General features: G+C 48.3%; 1 protein-coding gene across 1 annotated transcript in view; it reads right to left on the reverse strand.

Annotated features, from left to right (window-relative positions):
- The window catches only part of GAL3ST1 (galactose-3-O-sulfotransferase 1), a 51,201-nt gene that overhangs the window by 19,927 nt on the left and 10,422 nt on the right, over nt 1-20,852 (reverse strand). The window contains exon 2 of the mRNA XM_038763114.1: nt 9,954-10,193. The gene's annotated coding sequence lies outside the window, so the exon portion shown is untranslated. The remainder of the gene's footprint in view (nt 1-9,953; nt 10,194-20,852) is intronic.

Below are 20,852 nucleotides of genomic sequence, written 5' to 3' on the forward strand. Positions count from 1 at the left end.
TTATAGAGAAGCAGCGTGGCTCAGTGGAAAGAGCCTGGGCTTGGGAGTCAGAGGTCATGGGTTCTAATCCCGGCTCCGCCGCTTGTCTGCTGTGTGACTTTGGGCAAGTCACTTCACTTCTCTGTGCCTCAGTTCCCTCACCTGTAAAATGAGGATTAAGACTGAGCCCCTCATGGGACAACCTAATCACCCTGTATCCCCCCAGCGCTTAGAACAGTGCTTTGCACACAGTAAGCGCTTAACAAATACCACCATTATATTATTCCCCCCCTTCCTCTCCTGCCCCCATCCCCCCGCCTTACCTCCTTCCCCTCCCCACAGCACCTGTATATATGTTTGTGCATATTTATTACTCTCTTTATTTTACTTGTACACATTTACTATTCTATTTATTTTATTTTGTTAATATGTTTTGTTTTGTTGTCAGTCTCCCCCTTCTAGACTGTGAGCCCGATGTTGGGTAGGGGCCGTCTCTATATGTTGCCAACTTGTACTTCCCAAGCGCTTAGTACAGTGCTCTGCACACAGTAAGCGCTCAATAAATACGATTGAATGAATTTATTAAGTGTTTATTGTGTGCAGAGCATTGTACTAAGAGTTGAGAAGCCCACTGTTGGGTAGGGACCGTATCTATATGTTGCCAGCTTGTACTTCCCAAGCGCTTAGTACAGTGCTCTGCACACAGTAAGCGCTCAATAAATACGAATGAATGAATGAATTTATTAAGTGTTTATTGTGTGCAGAGCATTGTACTGAGAGTTGAGAAGCCCACTGTTGGGTAGGGACCGTATCTATATGTTGCCAACTTGTACTTCCCAAGCGCTTAGTACAGTGCTCTGCACACAGGAAGCCCTCAATAAATACAATTGAATGAATGAATTAATTTATTAAGTGTTTATTGTGTGCAGAGCATTGTACTAAGAGTTGAGAAGCCCACTGTTGGATAGGGACCGTCTCTATATGTTGCCAACTTGTACTTCCCAAGCGCTTAGTACAGTGCTCTGCACACAGTAAGTGCTCAATAAATACGATTGAATGAATGAACACAGGTTTTTGTGTTTTTTAGGTTTTTGTTGGGGTTTTTTTGTGGCTTTTTTTGCTATTTGTTAAGTATTTACTATTTGCCAGGCACTGTCCTAAGCGCTGGGGTAGATTCAAGGTAACTTTTTTTTTGGTATTTGTTAAGCACTTCCTCTGTGCCAGGAACTAAGTACTAAGTGCTGGAGTAGATAGAAGACTTTGCACATAGTAAGCGCTTAACAAATACCAACATTATTATTATTATTATTATAGTTGGGTTGGACCTGTCCCCCGTGGGGATCACAGTCCGGTTAGGAGGGAGTAGGATTTTATCACAGCCTTAATCCTCCTTTTACAAGTGAAATAACTGAAGCACAGAGAAGTGAAGTGACTCGCCCGAAGTCCCACAGCAGATAAGTGGTGGAGCTGGGATTAGAAGCCAGGTTCGGGCTCTTTCCACTTAGCCACACTGCTCCTCGATTCTCAGGGAAGAATTAGACATGGTGCTTACCTTGTTGGGGGCTCCCACTCTAAAAATGAATAGGGGAAGAGGGGACTGGTGGCAGATATATGAGGAGAGAGGAAAGAAAACACCGTAAGCACTTGAGGACAGGGATCACGTCTACCAACACTAAGGTACTGTACGCTTCCAAGCATTTAGTCCAGTGCTCTGCACAGAGTAGGTGCTCAGTATTGATTAAGTGGAGCCGTTTTCCACTTTTATCTCAACCACCTCCGATTCCTCCACATCCTCTGGGAAGCGTGTTACCAGTGCACTGTGGAAGACTCATCATCGTCATCATCATCATCAATCGTATTTATTGAGCGCTTACTGTGTGCAGAGCACTGCACTAAGCGCTTGGGAAGTACAAGTTGGCAACATACAGAGACGGTCCCTACCCAACAGTGGGCTCACAGTCTAAAAGGGGGAGACAGAGAACAAAACCATACTAACAAAATAAAATAAATAGAATAGATATGTACAAGTAAAATAAACAAATAAATAAATAGAGTAATAAATATGTACAAACATATATACACATATACAGGTGCTGTGGGGAAGGGAAGGAGGTAAGATGGGGGGATGGAGAGGAGGACGAGGGGGAGAGGAAGGAAGGGGCTCAGTCTGGGAAGGCCTCCTAATGTATGCATATTAGATAGAAAGTACATTAGCAGGATACAAATATATTCATTCATTCAACCGTATTTATTGAGCGCTTACTTTGTGCAGAGCACTGTACTAAGCGCTTGGGATGTACAAGTTGGCAACATATAGAGACAGTCCCTACCCAACAATGGGCATATAGCATCCTTGTATTAACAGAGGTGTAATAATCCATGATGGCTTTTTAAATAATGGTGCTTCCTTGCTGAGTCAACATAGGGTTATTTTTTTTAAAGGTACGTGTTAAGTGTTCACTACATGCCAGGCACTGTACTAAGCGCTGGGGTTGATTTCAAGATAATCAGATAGAACACAGTCCCTGTCTTGCATGGAGTTTATGGTCTAAGTAGGAGGGAATAGGATTTAATCCCCATTTTACAGATGAGGCAACTGAGGCCCAGAGAAAAGATAAGGACACGGAGATTCAGTTGTGAATTGCTGCCATTATATGATTAGCTCTCCAACAGGTCGACTCTTGTCGTGACAGACCTCCTTCCCCTCCCCACAGCACCTGTATATATGTTTGTACATATTTATTACTCTATTTATTTTACTTGTACATATTTACTATTCTATTTATTTTACTTGTACATATTTACTATTCTATTTATTTTATTTTGTTATGTTGTCTGTCTCCCCCTTGTAGACTGTGAGCCCGCTGTTGGGTAGGGACCGTCTCTATATGTTGCCAACTTGTACTTCCCAAGCGCTTAGTCCAGTGCTCTGCACACAGTAAGCGCTCAATAAATACGATTGAATGAATGAATGAATGAATGAAGGGACTTGCCCCAAACCACACGGCAGATAAGGGGCAGAGCTGGAATTAGTGCTCTGCACACAGTAAGCACTCAATAAATACGATTGATTGATTGATTGAATTAGAACCCTGGTCTTTCTGACTCCCAGGCCTGTGCTTTATCCACTAGGCCACACTACTTTTCTATGTACTTATGTATACATCGGTCAATTATTTATTTATATTAATGTGTGTCTCCCACTCTAGACTGTAGGCTCACCGTGGGCAGGGAACGTCTCTAACAGTGCTGTTGTACCACTCCATGGTCTCTTCCTCCCTTCAAGGCCCTACTGAGAGCTCACCTCCTCCAGGAGACCTTCCCAGACTGAGCCCCCTCCTTCCTCTCCCCCTCCTCCCCCTCTCCATTCCCCCCGCCTTACCTCCTTCCCTTCCCCACAGCACCTGTATATATGTATATACGTTTGTATGGATTTATTACTCTATTTACTTATTTATTTTACTTGTACATATTTATTCTATTTATTTTATTTTGCTAATATGTTTTGTTTTGTTCTCTGTCTCCCCCTTCTAGACTGTGAGCCCACTGTTGGGTAGGGACCGTCTCTATATGTTGCCAACTTGTACTTGCCAAGCGCTGAGTACAGTGCTCTGCACACAGTAAGCGCTCAATAAATACGATTGACTGAATGAATGAAATGGTGCCCTCCCAAGCTTTTAGAACAGTGCCCTTCCCACAGTAAGCACTCAATAAATACGATTGAATGAATAAATAAAATGGTGCCCTCCCAAGCGTTTAGAGCAGTGCCCTGCCCACAGTAAGCACTCAATAAATATGATTGAGTGTTCTCGATCTACACTCACTCCCTTGGTGACCTCCTTCGCTCCCATGGCTTCAACTATCATCCCTACACTGATGACACCCAGATAATAACAATGGTACTTGTTAAGCGCTTACTATGTGCAAGGCACTGTTCTAAGCACTGGGGGGGGCGGATACAAGGTGATCAGGTTGTCCCACGTGGGGCTCACAGTCAATCCCCATTTTACAGATGAGGTAACTGAGGCCCAGAGAAGTTAAGTGACCTGCCCAAAGTCACACAGCTGACAACTGGCAGAGCCGGAATTTGAACCCATGACCTCTGACTCCAAAGCCCGTGCTCTTTCCACTGAGCCACGCTGCTTCTCTTAGCCACGCTGCTTCTCTTTTAGCCTCTCTGGGCCTCAGTTCCTTCATCTGCTTCCCCTCGGACAGACTATGAGACTCCTGTGGGGCAGAGACTCACCTGATAACATTGTATCTCATACAGGATAAGCGTTTAATAAATGCCGTTACTCCTGTTAATAATAATAATTGCCATTATTACCATTCTCTGCCCACAAGAAGCTGACACTCCAGTCCTGGAGGGAGACAGGAACACATTTACATATCGGGTAATCAAAGGACATTTATGAGGGGTACAATTAAATTATATAAAAATAAAAAGTCTACGTGCTGGAGGTTGTTGGTGGGTCTCTATGACTCAGAGTACTGAGGACTCATCAGGGAAGCTTCTAGTAGTAGTAGTAGTGCAGAAACACTCTGGGCATGTTACTCCCCTCCTCAAAAATCTCCAGTGGCTACCAATCAACCTCTGCATCAGGCAGAAACTCCTCACCCTGGGCTTCAAGGCTGTCCATCCCCTGGCCCCCTCCTACCTCACCTCCCTTCCCTCCTTCTCCAGCCCAGCCCGCACCCTCCGCTCCTCTGCCTCTAATCTCCTATATGTTGCCAACTTGTACTTCCCAAGCGCTTAGTACAGTGCTCTGCACACAGTAAGCACTCAATAAATGCGATTGAATGAATGAATGAATAGTAGGAGGTGGCATTTTTGGAGGTCACTGAAGGTGGGCAGCACCACGGTCCATTGGGTTTGCAGAAAAGAACTGCAACAATGATTAACAGGGTGGAAAGCAGGCCCTCAGAGGATGCTGAGAGGGATTGGGGTTGTATCCCCAATCTCCACATTGTGAAAACAGCGTGGCCTAGTAGCAAGTGTTCAGGCCTGGGTTCTAATCCCAGCTCTGCCACTTGCCCGATGTGTGACCTTGAGTGAGTCACTTCACTTCTCTGGTTCTCAGTTCCCTTACCTGTCAAATGAGGATCCAATATCTGTTCTCCCACCTACTCAGACTGAGCTCCATAAGGGATCTGATTATCTTGCATCTACCCCAGTGCTTAGCACAGTGCTTGACACATAGTAAGTGCTTTAAAAATACCATTATTATTATCCCCTGGGAAAGAGAAGGTCTCTAACAAGGGCTGACGACAATAATGGCCTCCTCCTCCCTGAGAGTTCCTTATGGGAAGGAGAGTGGCCTGCTGTTATTCGGGTCCAAGAAAGGGCTTGGCCCCTGTATTCATTCAATCGTATTTATTGAGCACTTACTGTGTGCAGAGCACTGTACTAAGTGCTTAGCACTGTACTATTTTGCATCAAGAAAGAGTTTGATGGGCCTGTGGGAAAACCTTTTGATTATCACTGGGATAAAAGACCAGGGAAGGTGTGGAGTTCCCAACCCTGAAAGTCTTTCAAAATGGAAAAGACAGCCTTCTCTCCTAGAGGCTTAGCTGTTCACCTGTCCCGAGTCAGAGGGCAGGAGGACCAGATAAGCACTTAGTACAGTGCTCTGCACACAGTAAGTGCTCAATAAATACGATTGATTGATTCATTCATTCATTCAATTTAATTTATTAAGCGCTTCCTTTGTGCAAAGCACAGTATTACGCGCTTGAACAGATAACCCCTCAAGGCTCATGCCAGCTCAAGGACGTTCATGGCATAATGGATAGAGCACAGACCTGAGAGTCAGAAGGCCCTGGGTTCTAATCCCGCTTCCCCACTTTCATTCATTCATTGATTCAATCGTATTTATTGAGCGTTTACTGTGTGCAGAGCACTGTACTAAGCGCTTGGGATTGGCAACATATAGAGACGGTCCCTACCCAACAGTGGGCTCACCCACTTGCCTGCTGTGAAGCCTTGGGCAAGTCACTTTACTTCTCTGTGACTCGGTGGCCTCACTGGTAAAATGGGGATTGAGACTGTGAGCCCCAAGTGGGCCCGGGACTGTATCCAACCTGATTTGCTTGTATCCACCCCGGCGTTAGTATGATGTCTGGCACTTGGTAAGCACTTAACAAATATCACAATTATTATTCTACCGGTGTGTTCCCATAGGCCTTCCGTTCCCTCCACGTTCTCTGGGTGGAGAGGCTGGCCTGGGAGCAAAGCATGTGTGGGTGAGAAGCAGCGTGGCTCGGTGGAAAGAGCCCGGGCTTTGGAGTCAGAGGTCATGGGTTCAAATCCCAATTATCAGCTGTGTGACTTTGGGCAAGTCACTTAACTTCTCTGGGCCTCAGTTACCTCATCTGGAAAATGGGAATTAAGACGGCGAGCCCCCCGTGGGACAACCGGATCACCTTGTAACCTCCTCAGCGCTTAGAACAGTGCTTTGTACATAGTAAGCGCTTAATAAATGTAATTATTATTATTATTACACCCCGCGGACCCCATGTCCCCGATCACACGTCACCTACCCCGTGCCATGCCGGGCTGAGCTGCCCATCACAACCAGCCCCCTGCCCCCGACTGGCTGGCACCTCCAGCCTTCCCCCGGCATTTTCTGAACCAGCAGAGAGGGAAAGATCTAAATCATTTTATAGCTCAGATCTGTGACTAATTATACTATTATGTCCTATTTATGGCTCTATTTTTTCCCCCAGCTCTCTACGGATCTTAATCTCCTCCCAGCCAGAGATCTAGAGTAAAATCCTGATTTAGAAGCGGGAAATGACCCAAGATCACCTTCAGTCAGCAGCCGGGCTGGCACCAGAATCCAGGAGTCCTTTCACCTACCCCTCCTCCGGACGGAGGCTTCCTCTTCCCCTTTCTCTCTCCCCAACCCTCCCTCCCATCCGGAGTCCAGTCAAGCATCATCATCATCATCATCAATCGTATTTATTGAGCGCTTACTATGTGCAGAGCACTGTACTAAGCGCTTGGGAAGTACAAATTGGCAACATATAGAGACAGTCCCTACCCAACAGTGGGCTCACAGTCTAAAAGGGGGAGACAGAGAACGAAACCAAACATACTAACAAAATAAAATAAATAGAATAGATATGTACAAGTAAAATAAATAAATAAATGAATAAATAGAGTAATAAATATGTACAAACACATATACATATATACAGGTGCTGTGGGGAAGGGAAGGAGGTAAGATGGGGGGGGTGGAGAAGCAGCCACAGGGAGAGAAATGTTCCACCTGTTGTTTGGGTATCGGCTGGGAGGGAGGGTTGAATGAATTCAATTGAATGAATCCCGTATTCAATCCAGACCTTAGAGGACCAGCATCAAAAATACCCACCACCCAGCGGCCTGGGTGGTCTCAAAGAAATTGGCAGGGGGTCCCTGAGGTCACTGGGGGCTGGACTCATAGCCAAATAGCCTAGGGCTTGGATGAATCAGGAAGGATAGTCAAACTGGGAGAAGCCAAAATGGAGCAGAGAGGATTGGGGAGTCAGTAAGGAAGAGGGAGAGGACCTAATAATAATAATAGCAATTATGGAACTTGTTAAGCTTTCACTATGTGCCAAGCATTGTTCTAAGAGCTGGGGGAGGCATAAGCTAATGAGGTGGGACACAGTCCATGACCCATGTGGCTCACACTCTTATCCCCATTTTACAGATGAGGTAACTGAGGCCCAGAGAAGTGAAGTGACTTGCCCAAGGTCACACAGCAGACATCCCCCCCGCCTTACCTCCTTCCCCTCCCCACAGCACCTGTATATGTTTGTATGCATTTATTACTCTATTTACTTTATTTGTACATATTTACTCTATTTTATTTTGTTAATATGTTCTGCTTTGTTGTCTGTCTCCCCCTTCTAGACAGTGAGCCCGCTGTTGGGTAGGGACTGTCTCTGTATGTTGCCAACTTGGACTTCCCAAGCCCTTAGTACAGTGCTCTGCACACAGTAAGCGCTCAATAAATACGATTGAATGAATGAATAAATACGATTGAATGAATGAATGAAGAGCTCACCTCCTCCAGGAGGCCTTCCCAGACTGAACCCCTTCCTTCCTCTCCCCCTCCTCCCCCTCCCCATCCCCCCCTCCTTACCTCCTTCCCCTCCCCACAGCACCTGTATATATGTATATATGTTTGTACGTATTTATTACTCTATTGAATGAATGAATGAATGACATGTGGTGGAGCCAGGATTAGAACCTAGGTCCTTCTGCCTCTCAGGCACATATTCTATCCACTACTTCCCAAGCACTTAGTACAGTGCTCTGCACACAGTAAGCACTCAATAAATACAATTGATTGATTGATTGATTGATTGATGATCCTGGTGGGCCCTTAAGCAGGATTTCAGTGGTCCAGGAAGAGGGAGGATGGGCAGAGGCTGAGCAGGACAGATTTGGCCCTATAATCGTGGGAAATTAAGACTAGGGAAGGGAGCTGGAGTCGTATTGTTTTTCTGCTATTTTAGAGTTTGTTTTCATAAACAGAGAAGAGGAGTCAGCAAGCACCTGCTGTGGATTGAGCTGAGGCAAGGAATGGAAGCAAGAAGGGCAGAGGACAGAGGAAATGTTTAGAGATACTGAGAAACCAGGCTAGTGTCAGATGATCCAGCATATGGATGATGGATGCCGGGAACTGGTGGGGTTGCTGGGAGACCAGAACAGCAGAGAGGCCGGCCTGACCCACAGTCCGCAGCAATCAATCAATCAATCAATCGTATTTATTGAGTGCTTACTGTGTGCAGAGCACTGTACTAAGCGCTTGGGAAGTACAAGTTGGCAACATATAGAGACGGTCCCTACCCAACAGTGGGCTCACAGTCTAAAAGGGGGAGACAGAGAACAAAGCCAAACATACTAACAAAATAAAATAAATAGAATAGATATGTACAAGTAAAATAAATAGAGTAATAAATATGTACAAACATATATACATATATACAGGTGCTGTGGGGAAGGGAAGGAGGTAAGATGAGGGGGATGGAGAGGGGGACGAGGGGGGCCTCGGTCAAAGCCAGACACTCCTAAGGACGAAGGCAACGGAACAGCAAATGTGGACAGAAGCAGCATGGTCCAGTAGATAGAGCACGGGCCTGAGAGCCGGAGTCACCCGGCTTCTAATCCCGGCTCCTCCACTTGTCTGCCGTGTGACCTTGGGCAAGTCATTTCATTTTTCCGGGCCTCAGTTCCCTCATCTGTAAAATGGGGATTAAGACTGTGAGTCTCCTTGTGGGATGGGGACCGTGTCCAACCCAATTTGCTTGTAATACATAGTACAGTGCCTGGCACAGAGTAAGCACTTACATTCCATAATTATTATTATTAATAGTATTATTATTAAGGGATTGTCTGTTTCCAATCCTTTTTTTTCTTTTCATGCTCCTCTTCCCCTCAGCCTGCTGCTGTCCTCTGGGCCCTCCTAGCTGTCCTTAGCTGTATCTAGGGTCCCCTTGACTATCCCTGGACTCCCCTGCTTGCCCCTGGGACACTCTAACTGCCCCCAAGCCCCTCCTCATTTCCTTCTCTCTCTCTCCACTGTTCCGACAAAGCCCCCAGCTTCCCAGACACTCCTGCCTCCTCCCAGACCCCTCAATAATAATAATAATAATAATGGCATTTATTAAGTGCTTACTATGTGCAAAGCACTGTTCTAAGCACTGGGGAGGTTACAAGGTGATCAGGTTGTCCCATGGGGAACTCACAGTCTTAATCCACATTTTACAGATGAGGTAACTGAAGCACAGAGAAGTTAAGTGACTTGCCCAAAGTCACACAGCTGACAGTTGGCGGAGCCGGGATTTGAACCCACGACCTCCGACTCCAAAGCCCGGGCTCTTTCCTCTGAGCTAAGATGAGGTCAACAGCTTAACCCCTTGGTGTGTCAGTAATCGACCGTGCCGGCCGAGGCTCAGAATGTCCTTCGCGAGGCAATACTCACCGCTCAGACCCCAGAAACACGGTGCATCCCCCGGCTCCCTCACAATCTTCCAGATGGGGAAACTGAGGCCCAGGGTGGCGAGGTGACTGATCGGGGTCACCCAGGAACGGGGCCGGTGCTGGACGGGCACTTGGCTCTTCGGGCTTTCCAGTCGGTTCCTCGGTCAGCGGCCTCTGGGGACCTCATCCGGAAGCTGCTGCTGGGAGGCCCTTGAGTCTAACCTGTTTGCAGGCGGCAGGGCTGAGAGGAGAAAGGACACAGGCCCATTAGTACCACCCCCAGCCCCCTCCACCCATCCTCCGCTCCTTCAGCTGGGGCCCGAGCCCCCTCTGACCCTCAACCTCACCGTTTGACTTGGCCCTTTGTCCTCGAACAATCCAGGGGCCCAGTGGCCCCTCACAGGGCCGGACGTGAAGGTGGAGAGGTCACCTTCCCAGCTGGTGGCCGGCAGGTCGGCTCTGAATGCTGATCACAGCTCTGAGGACAGAGTTCACCTGCCTTGGCCTCCCTCAGCCTCTATCTCCGCTCCACAGAGTTAAGACACAAGCAATTCACTGGTCGTCAGTCCCCACCTCGGGCCCCCTGCCTTCCTTTCTCAATTTCCATCTTGCCCCTTGTCTTCTCTCCCAACCCTCTATTCTCCCCTGCCTCCTCACAACCCTCTCTCCCTTCCTCCTTTCGTCCCTTTCTTCCACCTCCCCGCTTACTTCCCCTTATCCTGCTCCTCCCTTGCATCCTTCAACTCATCCTTCAACTCATCCTTCAAGTGCATGCATTCAACTCCCTTCTCAGGCCCCCGGTTCCTCCCCCTCCTCCTTCCCTCACCCCCAACGATCTGGCCTCCTACTTCATTAACAAAATTAAATCCATCAGGTCTGACCTCCCCAAAGTCACTCCCCCCCTTCTCCAACTCCCCAGCTCTCAACACTCTCTGCTACTCTCCCATCCTTCCCAGCAGTATCCTCAGAGGAGCTCTCCTCCCTCCTCTCAAGTGCTACTCCGGCCACCTGTGTTTCTGACCCCATTCCCTCTCATCTCATGAAATCTCTCACTCCATCCCTTCTCCCCTCCTTAACTTCCATCTTCAACCGCTCACTCTCCACTGGTTCCTTCCCCTCTGCCTTCAAACATGCCCATGTCTCTCCCATCCTAAAGAAACCCTCTCTTGACCTCACCTCACCTTCCAGTTATCGCCCCATCTCCCTCCTACCATTCCTTTCCAAACTCCTTGAACGAGTCGTCTACACGCGCTGCCTCAAATTCCTCAACACCAACTCTCTCCTCTACCCCCTCCAGTCTGGCTTCCATCCCCTACATTCCACGGAAACTGCCCTCTCAAAGGTCACCAATGACTTCCTATTTGCCAAATCCAATGGCTCCTACTGTACCCTAATCCTCCTCGACCTCTCAACTGCCTTCGACACTGTGGCCCACCCCCTTCTCCTCAACACGCTATCTGACCTTGGCTTCACAGACTCCGTCCTCTCATGGTTCTCCTCTTATCTCTCCGGTCGTTCATTCTCAGTCTCTTTTGCAGGCTCCTCCTCCCCTTCCCATCCCCTTACTGTGGGGGTTCCCCAAGGTTCAGTGCTTGGTCCCCTTCTCTTCTCGATCTACACTCACTCCCTTGGTGATCTCATTCACTCCCACGGCTTCAACTATCATCTCTACACTGATGACACCCAGATCTACATCTCTGCCCCTGCTCTCTCTCCCTCCCTCTAGGCCCGCATCTCCTCCTGCCTTCAGGACATCTCTATCTGGATGTCTGCCCGCCACCTAAAACTCAACATGTCCAAGACTGAACTCCTTGTCTTCCCTCCCAAACCCTGCCCTCTCCCTGACTTTCCCATCACTGTTGATGGCACTACTATCCTTCCCGTCTCACAAGCCCGCAACCTCGACTCCGCTCTCTCATTCACCCCTCACATCCAAGCCGTCACCAAAACCTGCCGGTCTCAGCTCCGCAACATTGCCAAGATCCGCCCTTTCCTCTCCATCCAAACCGCTACCCTGCTCGTTCAAGCTCTCATCCTATCCCGTCTGGACTACTGCATCAGCCTTCTCTCTGATCTCCCATCCTCGTGTCTCTCCCCACTTCAATCCATACTTCATGCCGCTGCCCGGATCGTCTTTGTCCAGAAACGCTCTGGGCATGTTACTCCCCTCCTCAAAAATCTCCAGTGGCTACCAATCAATCTGCGCATCAGGCAGAAACTCCTCACCCTGGGCTTCAAGGCTGTCCATCACCTCGCCCCCTCCTACCTCATCTCCCTTCCCTTCTTCTACAGCCCAGCCCGCACCCTCCGCTCCTCTTCCGCTAATCTCCTCACCGTGCCTCGTTCTTGCCTGTCCCGCCATCGACCCCCAGCCCACATCATCCCCCTGGCCCGGAGCCCACTTGGGTAGGGACTGTCTCTATATGTTGCCAACTTGTACTTCCCAAGCGCTTAGTACAGTGCTCTGCACACAGTAAGCGCTCAATAAATACGACTGATTGATTGAATGCCCTTCCTCTGCCCATCCGCCAAGGTAGCTCTCTTCCTCCCTTCAAGGCCCTACTGAGAGCTCACCTCCTCCAGGAGGCCTTCCCAGACTGAGCCCCCTCCTTTCTCTCCCCCTCATCCCCCTCTCCATCCCCCCGTCTTACCTCCTTCCCTTCCCCACAGCACATGTATCTATGTATATATGTTTGTACATATTTATTACTCTATTTATTTATTTTACTTGTACATATCTATTCTATTTATTTTATTTTGTTAATATGTTTGGTTTTGTTCTCTGTCTCCCCCTTCTAGACTGTGAGCCCACTGTTGGGTAGGGACTGTTTCTATATGTTGCCAACTTGTACTTCCCAAGCGCTTAGTACAGTGCTCTTCACACAGTAAGCACTCAATAAATACGATTGATTGATTGATTGATTCCCCCTAGGGCACATGCTCTGCCAGGCCTTCGTGGTCCTTGGGCAGAGGCTGGAAGTTTTTTAAATTTTGACTAAGTCATAAAACATTAAACTCATTATTATCATTGTTATTAATGGTATTTGTTACACTTATTATGTGCCGATCACCATTCTAAGCACTGGGGTAGATACAAGGTTATCAGGTTGGATGCAGTCCCTGTCCCACACGGGGCTCACAGATCTAACCCCCGTTTTACAGATGAGGTAACTGAGGCCCAGAGAATAAAAGTGACTTGCCCACAGTCACGCAGCAGACAAGTAGCAGAGCCGGAATTATAACCCAGGTCCTTCTGGCTCCCAAGCCCGTCCTCTATCCACTACGTCACGCTGCTTCTCTTACTGTACATCAAGCTCTGTGCTAAGCACTGGGGTAGATTCAAGATAATCAGATCAAACACAGTGCCTGCCCTTCTGGGACACTCAGTTTAAGAGTTAGAGAAAGCTGGTATTTTATTCCCATTTTAAGAATGAGGAAACTGAGGCCCAAAGCAGTTAAATCACCAGTCCAAGGTCACACAAGAGACCAGGTACAGAGCTCGATTAGAAACCATGTCTCCGACTCCCAGCTTTAGGGTCTTTCCTCTAGACCACTCTCTCGGTGACTATCAGTGGGAACAGAAAGCAATAGATCCCGCCAAAGGCCATCAATCAATCAATCATATTTATCGAGTGCGTGCTGTGCAAACTGTAGTAAGCACTTGGGAGAGGAAAATATAACTGAGCTGGTAGACATTTTCCCTACCTACAGGAAGCATACAGGCTAGAGGGGGAGACTGACATTAAAAAGACAATTGTGGCTATGTACTTAAGTGCTGTGGTCCTGAGGGCGAGATGAATAAAGGGTAGAGATCCAGGGAAAAAGAGATGCAGAAGGGAGAAGGAGATGGGGAAATGAGGGCTTTTGGAAAGGCCTCTTGGAGGATTTGTGATTTTAATAGCAGTTTGAGGGAGAGTGATCATCTGTTTCATATGGAGGGGGAGGGAATTCCAGGCCACAGGGAGGATGAGAGCGAGGGATCAGAGGTGAGATAGATGAGGTCGAAATACATTGAGTAGGTTGGCATTAGAGGAGCAAAATGAGCGTACTGGGTTGTAGTAAGGAAACCAAAGAGGTAAAACAGGAGGGGGCAAGGTGATTGAGGGCTTTAAAGCCGACGGTAAGGAGTTTCTCTTTGACACAGAGGTGGATGGGCAACCACTGGAGGTTCTTGAGAAGTGGGGAAACATGGGTTGAACTCTTTTTAGAAAAGTGATCCGGGCAGCAGAGTGAAGTATGGACTGGAATGGGGAGAGGGAGGTCAGCAGGAGGCTGCTACGGTAATCCAGGTGGGATAGGATAAGTGCATGGATTAACACGGTAACAGTTTGAGTGGAGAGACAAGGGAGGATTTTACCAATTTTGTGAAGGATCTGGTGACAGATTGACCATGTGGGTTGAATGAGAGAGCTGGGTTGAGGATAATGCTAAGGTTACCTGCTTGTGCGGCAGGGAGGATGGTTGTGCTGTCTACAGTGATGGAAAAGTGGGGGAGAAGCAGGGTTTGGGAAGATGAGGCGATGTGTTTTGGCATATTAGAGAAGCAGTGTGGCTCAGTGGAAAGAGTACGGGCTTTGGAGTCAGAGGTCATGGGTTCAAATCCCGACTCCGCCACTTGTCAGCTGTGTGACTTTGGGCAAGTCACTTAACTTCTCTGTGCCTCACTTCCCTCATCTGTAAAATGGGGATGAAGACTGTGAGCCCCACGTGGGACAACCTGATCACCTTGTAATAATAATGATGATGGCATTTATTAAGCGCTTAACTATAGGCAAAGCACTGTTCTAAGCACTGGGGAGGTTACAAGGTGATCAGGTTGTCCCACGGGGGGCTCACAGTCAATCCCCATTTCACAGATGAGGTCACTGAGGCACAGAGAAGTTAAGTGACTTGCCCAAGGTCACACAGCAGACATGTGGCGGAGCCGGGATTAGCACCCATGACCTCTGACTCCCAAGACCGTGCTCTTTCCACTGAGCCATGCTGCTTCCCTAGAGCTCAGAACAGCGCTTAGCACACAGTAAGCACTTACTAAATGCCATTATTATTATTAATTATTATGTTAAATTTGAGGTGTCAGCGGACATCCAAGTAGTGATGTCCTGAAGACAGGAGGAAATGGAAGATGGCAGAGAAGGAGAAAGGTCAAGGCTGGAGGTGTAGATTTGGGAATCATCTGCAGAGAGATGGTAGTTGAAGCCACAGGAGCAAATGGGTTCTTCAAGAACTCTCCGAGAAGCAGTGTGGCCTAGTGGATAGACCACAGGCCTGGGAATCAGAAGGATCTGGGTTCTAATTCCCACTCAGCCAAGTATGTTGGGCAAGATACTTCACTTCTCTGTGCCTCGGTCACCTCATCTGTAAAACGGGGATTAAGACTGTGAGCCTTATGTGGGACAGGGATAGTGTCCAACTCAATTTGCTTGTATCCACTTCAGCGCTTAGTACAGTGCCTGGCACATAGTAAGCACTTAAATACCATAATTATTATTATTTATATTATTATTGTTATTATTAAGGGATTAGGTGTAGATGGAGAATAGGCGGGGACCCAGTACTGAGCCTTGAGGGGCCCCCACAGTTAGGGGGTGGGAGGCAGAGGAGAAGTCCATGAAAGAGACAGAGAATGAGCGGCCAGAGAGAAAGGAGGAGAACCAGGGGAAGATGGTGTCAGTGAAGCCAAGGTTGGATAATGTTTCCAGGAGAAGGGGATGGTTGACAGTGTCCAAGGTGGCTGAGAGGCCGAGGAGGATTAGAATGAAGTAGAAGCCGTTGGCTTTGTCAAGAAGGAGATTCATTCATTCAATCGTATTTACTGATCACTTACTGTGTGCAGAGCACTGTACTAAGCACTTGGGAAGTACAAGTCTGCAACATATAGAGACGGTCCCTACCCAACAGTGGGCTTACTGTCTAGAAGGGGGAGACAGAGAACAAAACAAAACATATTAACAGGTGGCCTTTGAGAGAGTGGTTTCTGTGGAGTGAAGGGGACGGAAGCCAGATTGGAGGGAATCAAGGAGAGAGTTAGAGGAGAGGATCTTGAGACAACGGGCATAGACAACTCACTCAAGGAGTTTGGAGAGGAAGGGTAGGAGGGAGATGGGGCGATAACTACAGGGAGCCGGGAAGGGGGGTCAAGGGAGACTTCTTTTAGGATAGGGGAGACATAGGCATGTTTGAAAGCAATGGGGAAGAAGTCTTTGGAAAAGAAACAATTGAAAACGTCAGCCAGGGAAGGAAGAAGAGAGAGGGCCGGAGGCACAGGTGGAGAGGGGTGGATTTTGCAAGGAGGTGGGAAATTTCCCTTCCTTTTTAATGGCATTTGTTAAGCACTTCCTATGTGCAAGGCATTGTACTAAGTGCTGGGGTAGGTATAAGCTAATCAGGTTGGACACAATCCCTGTTCCGCACGGGGCTCACGGACTTAATCTCCATTTTACAGAAATGAGGTCCGGAGAAGTGAAGTGACTTACCCAAAGTCACACAGGAGACACATGGCACAGGGATTAGAACCCAGGTACCTCTTACTCCCCTGCCCATGCTCTATGCACTAGACCCTGCTGCTTCTCTTGAGGTAGTGCTAGGAAAGATGGGAAAGTCACAAAAGGGGGCAGAAGGAGGGAGGGACTGGAGAGGAGCAGAGGAGCTTTTCAGAGCAGATTTTTAGGGCGATCACATCTGATGGTTGTGACGTATCACAGTGATGGTTGTGATGGTTGTGAAGAGAAGCAGCGTGGCTCAGTGGAAAGAGCACAGGCTTTGGAGTCAGGGATCATGAGTTCAAATCCCGGCTCTGCCAACTGTCAGCTGTGTGACATTGGGCAAGTCACTTAACTTCTCTGTGCCTCAGTTACCTCATCTGTAAAATGGGGATGAAGACTGTGAGCCCCATGTGGGACAACCTGATCACCTTGTATCCTACCCAATGCTTAGAACAGTGCTCTGCACATAATAAGCGCTTAATAAATGCCATTATTATTATGGTTTCAATTTTATCAATAAATTATGTAGCAAAGTCATTAGGGGCCAGAGATGAGGGGTTGCAGGATGGGGGAAGGGGGCTTGAGGAGGGAGTTAAACGTCTAAAACAAGTGGTCAAGGCAGTGGGTTTGGGAGTCAACAAGGATGCAGAAATAATGTTCCTGGGTGGAGTGCTGGGGGAGATACAAGTTAATCGGGTCAGACACAGTCCCTGTCCCACTTGGGGCTCCCACTCTAAGTAAGAGGGAGAACAGGCATTGATTCCCCATTTTTCAGATGAAGAAAGTAAGGCTCGGAGAAGTTAAGTGACCTACCCCAGATCACACAGCAGGTCAGGATTAGAATCCAAGTCCTCTAGCTTTCAGGCCCGTGCTCTTTCCACTAGGCCATGCTGTTCCAAGTTCCAAAACAACATATTGGAGTCGCTTTCCTAGGATGTGAATATTCCTGGGGCGTTCAGAGATTGAGGGACAGCTCCAACAATCGTGGAGACCCATAAGTTCTACAATAGCTACATAGCTATAATTTTATATTTTATATAGAATATATTCATATATATTCTATGTAATATAATTCTATATTTTATATTATAATTCTATCTTTCACATAGCTGTAATTTTATTTCATATAGCTATAATTCTATTTGTTCTGATGGTTTTGACACCTGTCTCCTTGTTTTGTTTTGTTGTCTGTCTCCCGCTTCTAGACTGTGAGCTCGTTGCTGGGTAGGGACCATCTATGTTGCCGACTTGTACTTCCCAAGCGCTTAGTACAGTGCTCTGCACGCAGTAAGCGCTCAATAAATACGACTGAATGAATGAATGAGGAGAGGGCAGAGTTAAAGCAGTTAAAGTTCAATCAGCCAGAAGGGAGGGGATGGGGGAAGGAGGAGCCCTGGAAAGGTGGGAGGAGGCCCAGTGACCTAGGTACAGCCATAATGCTCGGGAGACAGTGCTCTGCACACAGTAAGCGCTCAATAAATACAATTAATTGATTGAATGAGATTGATTGAATGGGGCCAGAGCCCAGGCCAGCCTGTCTCTCTGCTCAGGCTCTCCGAGTACGGAGGAGCACCAAAAGGAAGCACTAGGGAGGCATTCTTTCATTCATTCATTCATATTTATTGAGCACTTACTGTGTGCAGAGCACTGTACTAAGCACTTGGGAGAGTACGATAGTACAATAAATGGGTACATTCCCTGCCCATAAAGAGCTCACAGTCTAGAGGGGGAGACGGACATTAATATACATTAATACATACTAATGTACATTAATGTACATATGAAGCAGCATGGCTCAGTGTTAAGAGCCCGGGCTTTGGAGCCAGAGGTCATGGGTTCAAATCCCTGCTCCGCCAACTGTCCACTGTGTGACTTTGGGCAAGTCACTTAGCTTCTCTGTGCCTCAGTTACCTCATCTGTAAAACGGGGAGGTGAGCCCCACATGGGACAATCTGATCACCTTGTATCCTCCCCAGCCCTTAGAACAGTGCTTTGCACATAGCAAGCGCTTAACAATTGCCATTATTATTATTATTATTATTATTATTATTATTGTAAGTGCTGTGGGGCTGGGGTGAGGGGATCATCATCATCATCAATCGTATTTATTGATGATGAACATGGTGATGATGATGATGATGGGATGACCAAAGAGAGCAAGTTGGGACTACGCAGAAGGGAGTGAGAGAAGAGGAAAGGAGGGCTCAGTCAGGGAAGGCCTCCTGGAGGAGGTGTGCCTTCCATAAGGCTTTGAAGGGGTCGGGCTCGGAGGGGCCGCGGCCTGGTGGCTGAGTCCTTCCCATCGTGCAGAAGCCTGCAGTCGGCAGCTGGTTTCAGCCCCTTCTCACATTCCAGTTGCCGGGTGACGCAGTGTCCTTGAGTTGAGGAGCAGCTCCCCTGAGCACGGGAGATGGAGCCCGCAGTGGCAAGGACAGGAGAAGGGGAAGGAACAGCCTGCCAGGGATTCTCAGCTTGCAAATGTCTGGCCCCTCTCTTAAGTGGTGCTCTGCACACAATCAATGCTCAGTAAATACCTTTAGTTGATCGACTGGCTGATTGACCCATGGCCTTCCCCAGATGAGCTGAACCGCAGAAGCAGCTCTTACTAACTGGACCCAGGCCTGCTTTCGACCTCTGCATGGGGAATTACTAGATCAGAAATACACTTCACCCTTTAATAATATCATAATAATTATGGTATTTGTTAAGCACTTACTAGGTGTCGAGCACTGTTCTAAGCCCTGGGGTAGAGTCGAGATAACCAGATCGCACGTAAAACTCACAAGTCTAAGTAGGAGGGGGAAGTAGTATTGAATCCCCCTCTTGCAGATGAGGGAACTGAGGCACAGAGAAGTTGATTTGACCAAAAAGTCACACAGCAGACAAGGGGCAGAGCCGGAATTAGAACCCCGGCCCTCTGACTCCCAGGCTGGTGCTCTATAGAGCCTTCTGGGCACAGCCTGGGGAGAGCCAGACAGTTGGATCTGAACTGCTCTTCCCATTTCCCTGATGGAGAACCCAAGGCACCTGTGGTCTAGTCGGCATGGCCCCCGGGGGTACCTGGTCCCAGTCCTGACAGTGGCTGCCTGGCTCCGCACCAGAGGCCCAGCTGCAGGACACGAACCTTGGGTTTGTTTCCCTGTGGCTCATTTCAGCTCCGACTCTCAGCCCCACCATTTGGAAGCTGAAAAGATCATCTCCAAATGGACCCTTTCCCGGGTTGGGGGGATGCAGTCCCCTGGCTAGATGGGACCCCGGACAAACTCTTCTAGCTCAGGGCAGGGTAACACAAGTTGGACAAGGAGGGAATATCTCCAGAACTGCCCTGGCCCATGGGGCAGGGGCAGGGCGGAATGGCATTAATTAATGTAATGATAGCATTTATTAAGCGCTTACTATGTGCAAAGCACTGTTCTAAGTGCTGGGGAGGTTACAAGGTGATCAGGTTGTCCCACGTGGGGCTCACAGTCTTAATCCCCTTTTTACAGATGAGGTAACTGAGGCACAGAGAAGTTAAGTGACTTGCCCAAAGTCACACAGCTGACAATTGGCGGAGCCAGGATTTGAACCCATGACCTCTGACTCCAAAGCCCAGGCTCTTTCCACTGAGCCACGCTGCTTCTCCATGCTGGCATTCTACCAGCATCCTTTTCTTCCACTCTTCAGCCGAAGGGAGCCCTCCCCACCCAGTGTGGCGGAGCCACTGGAGAACATGGCTGGCCATGACAGGATAGCCAGGGGGACAGAAGCCCGAACTCAAGGAGCAAGAGAGCCTGGTCACCGTTCAATCAATCAATCAATCGTATTTATTGAGCACTTCCTGGGTGCAGAGCACTGTACTAAGCGCTTGGGAAGTCCAAGTTGGCAACATAGAGAGACGGTCCCTACCCAACAGTGGGCTCACAGTCTAGAAGGGGGAGACAGAGAACAAAACAAAACATATTAACTAAATAGAATAAATATGTACAAATAAAATATAGCAATAAATATGTACAAACATAAATACATATATACAGGTGCTGTGGGGAGGGGAAGGAGGTAAAGTGGGGGGAAATGGGATGGGATCCAGGGAGAGAAAGAAGGCCGGGGAACGGGATGGGATGGGGCAGGGGAGCGGGAGCCGGGGAGAAGAGTAACTGGGACGCTTGACTCTTGGGAGAGACCCCCACCCATCCCCCTGACCCCATGAGCTTTCTGCCCACAGTGCCGGCCCTGAGGGCCTGCGCTCTCAGGAAAGAGGATACACTCCAGCCCCATGAAGAGCGGGCAGTGTGTGTGCAGGCTGCCTTAGAGAAGAGGACGCAGCCCCAGGCAGCAGCTGGGAACAGGGCTCTCTTGTCTCTGACCCCCACACTGTGGCCCAGCGTGTCAGGAAGAGCTGGGGGGCAGGCTGACGGGCGGACTCCATCCCTCCG

This window comes from Tachyglossus aculeatus, chromosome 21 (genome assembly GCF_015852505.1).
Source record: "Tachyglossus aculeatus isolate mTacAcu1 chromosome 21, mTacAcu1.pri, whole genome shotgun sequence".
In the NCBI taxonomy this organism is placed as follows: domain Eukaryota; kingdom Metazoa; phylum Chordata; class Mammalia; order Monotremata; family Tachyglossidae; genus Tachyglossus; species Tachyglossus aculeatus.